The sequence below is a fragment of the Otolemur garnettii genome, unplaced genomic scaffold, assembly GCF_000181295.1.
Source record: "Otolemur garnettii isolate 467f Iridium unplaced genomic scaffold, OtoGar3 scaffold00001, whole genome shotgun sequence".
Lineage (NCBI taxonomy): Eukaryota > Metazoa > Chordata > Mammalia > Primates > Galagidae > Otolemur > Otolemur garnettii.
In genome coordinates, this window is record NW_003852396.1 from 6,984,136 (window position 1) to 6,989,559 (window position 5,424).

Sequence of the window (5,424 nt, forward strand, 5' to 3'; positions counted from 1 at the left end):
GTATCACAGGAATGGAAGAAAAAGTATCCAATGTACACATTCATATTCTGAAACTAATTTATACCTTTTACATGAAAGCTATAACCTAATAACAGCCTAAGAATATGGGGAGGGGGAGGGAGGGTGATTGGAGGGATCACTTCTGAGGTTTATCTTATAGGGCACAAGTGAATCTTTCTAAGAGTAGAATGTGAACGTTTTAAAATAACTAAGAAAATGACATGAAGGCTATGTTAACCAGTTTGATGGAAGTGTTTCAGACTGTGAGTGAAAACCCCACACTGTACCCCAGAAGTGCATCAATGTACATAGTTACCATTCAATTTTTTAAAAAAAAGAGAGAAGAAAAGTTCTTCCCCCTTCTGCAGCTCCCCACCCCCCCACCCCCGTGGAGCTTCCATTCTAGAAAACTAAACAACTCACTGTAGCTGGAGTTCAGAGAACAAAGGGAAGAGTGGTACAGGGTGGGGCTGAAGAGGCAGGTGGAAGCCAGGCCACTAATGGCCTGATAAGGATTTGAGGATGTGATCAGATTATTTTTTAAACAGTCACTCTGGCTACAGTGTCCACTTCCTGTCTCCCTTTCTCTATTGCAAGCTTTTTAGAAGACTGCTTTGTAACTCATTTACCTTCCAGCTCATAAGGCCCTTTGGCAAATACTGGGCACCCAATAAACAATAAGGAAGGCTAACATTTGACTGTTTTTTTCTGTGCTGGAGACTAGTCTAAACATGCTCCATCTATCAACTCATTAATCCTCAAAAACCCACCACGTCAGCTGGCCGGCCACGGAGAGTAAGTGTGTTTGTTGGAGCATGGGGTCCAGGACACACCTGGGAGTCTCTAGATAGTAATTCTATGTGTGAAGCCGGTGGAGGGTGGTGAGCAGTGGATGTGAAAAATAATCAAAGTGCCACATGTACAGCTTCATATCCTTTGCATCTCACTCAAACAAAATTATTTTAAAACAGTAAAAATAAACCACTCAAACAAAATTATTTTAAAACAGTAAAAATAAACCAGTTAACAAATTAAAACAGTCACAGTGAGCTACAAAACTAAAAAATACATGGACAGGAAAACTGCGATCCTATAGCCAAAAAAAAAAAAAGGCTGGTGCACACATTTGCGTATTTCTAGAATCTTCATGTTAAGGTGTACCAGTAATTATTCAGTGTATGGCTAAAGAATATGATGCACTGATTTAGCAAACTCACTGCATTCTCTGAGGAACTGTTTACTACAAATCATAACAACCTCTTAAGGCATCATCAATAGCTCATCCTTCTCTAAAGAAATATAAATTCAAAGTATCTTGAGAATTTGTTATCTGGGATCTGCAGAGACCGGTCGGATTGGATTAGGAGCCGCCTCTACCCCACAGCTCCCCGTCATTGCAACACACAAATGAAAAAACTCCCCTGCTGGCCTGAAAGCAGCTGTAACTCCCAGAATGAGAAACTCCGTAAACATTGATCTTAGAAGAGGCACTAAGGAACACTCACTACTTGAGCCTGACAGGTGTGTTCATAGTTCCAGATGTGACGAACACAATGTGGCAGGACATCTCAGAAGATGAGGAAAGGCAGAGAAAGGTGAGAGTGCTCATCCCTGTGAACAGGCAGGAACTTTGACCACAACTCCACTTCAGTAAGTTAGTGTGAAAGTTTAATGAGCCTTTCAAGCACTCTGAAAGAGTTCTTGGATTAAAAACAAGTTCACCCCTGATTAAAACAAAAAGCAAACCAACAAAAATATGTATCTAATGCTCGAGAGCCATCCCCCTCTCCCATTAGAGCCGTATTTCCACGCACCAGTGTAGGGGTTCTCCACCTAGACCCCCGACTTTGTCTCTTTAGCTCCATCTCAGGCGATAGGCAGCCCCTCACTGGGCCTCAGCCTTCCCCAAGCCCCACCCTAGGCCCCACCAGGCTGAAGGTGTGGCCGATTCATTTGAGGAGGAAGTTGGGATTCCTTGCTTTGTAACATTTCATAAACTTCGTTTAAATAAGTGTAAAACAAAAACAGGATTTGGCAATAAAAAGTACTTTTATAGAAACCAAAGACTAACAAGACTAACAATGAGCCCAGCCATTAGGAAGGTAAAGGAACTGCTTTTCTTGACAGCCCTAAAAAGCTTTAAATTAATGTCAAAGACAGGAGTCTTGTCTGTGAACAGAGACACTTTCCAGCCTCCACTTGTTTATATCTTCCTGGGGGCATAAGGCCACACAGCCCCAGCCCCTCCGCCCCACCCCGTACTAAAGGAAAGGCAGAGACAAAAAGGCAGGCTAGTTTAACCCTTTCCTTCACCACCGGCCTCTTAACCGGCAGCACATTTGTTAATTGCTTACACAGGGTTAGCACAGGCCACTACCGTGCTTAACTGGTGAAGCTACCGTCCCATGTAAGCGGCAGAGTGAAAAAGTTAATAGAATTATAAATTTATCCATAAATTACCTACAAATTAAATTTATAAGCTGTTATTTATTCAAAGATGATCCTTAAAGCTCAAGTTCTTTTAAATTAAATATATTTGGGTGGCAAGTGTGCCTGTAGTTAAACTTAATGCTTACAAGAAAAATATAACTGGCTAACTTAGTCAAATCATTTCTAATTTTCACACATATAATGTAATATGGAACAATAAAATTGGAATCATTGATTTATTTACACAATAATTTTCTACATACCAGCCACTAAGAAATCAAGGTTGAACAGAATACTCAGAATCTGACTATCGGCTAGCCAGGGAGATAAAAATTAGATCTATAAAAACAAATATTTAAGTAATTGCAAACTGTTATAAGTGGTTGTGGGGGAGAAGTAGCAGAAAAACTGTGAGAAAATAACCAGAAAAACTGATAGTGACTGGTGGTCAGAAAATCCCCTCTAATAGCCAGGTGTCATGGTGGGTGCCTGTGGTCCCAGCTATGCTGGAAGCTGAGGCAAGAGGGTTGCTTAAGCCCAAGAGTTGGAGGTTGCTGTGAGCTGTGACACCATAGCAATCTAAAGTCCCTCTGGAAAATTGACTTGTAACCTGAAACTTGAAGGGTGCATAGGAAGTAGCTAGGCTATGAGGGAGGGGGAAGGAGAATTTCCAGACAGAAGGCCTTAAACCCCAAGGCTTTTGCCAAGGGGAAAAGACCTTGGCTCTTTCCAAACCAGTGATCCTTGAGTAGAGAGCTGGGGAAAAAGGTAGGAAATAGGTTGGAAAGGAAAACTGTGTAGGCCACTGGATTTTGTATTTTACCTTATATTCACATGGCAACCTATTAAAGGATTCTGAACAGTGTAGTTTCATAATAGACTTTATCATCTTTTAAAACTCGGTCTGACTGGCTAGACGCCCATAGCTCAGTGGTTAGGGCACCAGCCACATGCACCGGGGTTTGAATCCGGCCTAGGCCTGCTAAAAAAAAGAGAAAAAAACAAAATAGCCATGCTTTGTGATGGGCACCTGTAGTCCCAGCTACTAGGGAAGCTGAGGCAAGAGAATCGCTTGAGCCCAAGAATTTGAGGTTGCTATGAGCTATGACACTACAACACTCTACAGAGGGAAACAAAGTGAGACTCTGTCTCCATAAAAAAAAAAAAAAAAAGAAAAAACTTGGGCAGCACCTGTGGCTCAAAAGAATAGGGTGCCAGCTCCATATGCCGGAGGTGGCAGGTTCAAACCCAGCCTCAGCCAAAAGCTGCAAAAAAAGAGAAAAAAAACTCAATCTAACTATTAAGTTCATAATGAGTGTCAGAAAATCATGAATGAAAGAGGGAGACCAATTGGGAAGTTTTACTTAGCCTTGTTCAAGCAAAAAAATGGTGGTGGTTTGGACTAAAGTGAGAACAGCAGAACCTGGAGAGAAATGGGCAGATTGCATGTGCATTTAGGAGATTATAACATCTAGTGATGAATTTGATATGGGGATAGATTGGGGACACGTGAGACAAAGTGGGGTCACAGATAAGTCTCAGCTATCTGAATTGAGCAACCGGGTAGTTGCAGGGATAGAATAGCTTGAAAGCTGATATGTACAATGGATGAATATTATCTAAACCAGCACTTCTCATTTAATGTGTATGTGAATCACCTAAAAAGTCCTGTTCTAATTCATAACATCTGGGATCAGGCCAAAGAGTCTGCATTTTTACAAGCTCCCAAATGATGTCAGTGCTACGAGTCCATAGACTAGTAGGCATTTTGAATAGCAGCACCCAACTACAGATACCTATACTTATAAGATTGCAAACTTTTTGCCAAATAAGAATCAATTTTTATTTAATTACCATAATTTCACAGAAAATTGAGTATTTTAGTTACAAAAAAGAACATAGGGTGGCACCTGTAGCTCAGGCGGCTAAGGCGCCAGCCACATACACCAGAACTGGCAGGTTCAAATCCAGCCTGGGTCTGTCAAACAACAATGATGGCAACAATCAGGTGACCAGATTTTAACATTAGTAAAGCGAGACACCATTGACGATGGGGGGCGGAGAGGTTCTTAATTAAAAATTTGGTCTATATAGAGCAACAGAAATTTTCATAGAACGCAAAAATAGTATTGTAATATTTTTTTTAAATTTCAACGTAAGTACAATTTACAAATATAGTACATTAAAAAGAATTATGTATAGTATTATTTTATTCTTTGGCATATTTCTCATTTGAGTGAATTCTTTTTAGTAGATTGCTGTCGTTGTTTAAAAGGTCATGAAATTTTTCACAAGAATTTGTTAAATTATATTTCACACATAAAATGGCTTTCAACACTTAATTGTGATTTTCCTGATGTCCACACTTGATTTATCATAGAAAAAACACGTTCAGTAGCAGCATTAGTTCCTGGTAAGGACAGCACGTATCCCACAATTTTTAATGCATTATTGTATGGAACATGGTTTGTTTCAAAATGATGAAATATTTGTTCAATATTGAACAAATATTCTAACCATTTGTTCTCTATTGTGATTTTTGCTGATGCCCAAGATTTAACCTTTTCCTTATCAATATATATTTTTAATAATGATACCTTGTAAGTTGTAAGTGTCACTTTCAAGGCCGGTGCTAGACTTTTTCCTGCCACTATAAAATATAAATAATATGAGTACTGTCTGCTAAATTCATGAAATAAATAATTACTTACCTAAGTTATCTGAATAGCTGATTTGTTGACATCACTTGTTTAATTAGTACTAGCACACAGTACGATGTGTATTGTCTGAGAGACAGTTACAAAATGTTTTTGTCGTTCCCAATGCCAAAAAATGCCATTGTTCATTAAGTCCAAACAATGGTGGTTGAATTCTAACAACTGATCAACAATGCGGACTTTGATAAGCAGTTCTCGATAATCAGTTCTCAACAATTATTTGTTATTATTAAAGTTTAACATTATAAAATTAACAAAAATAGGCTCGGCGCCTGTG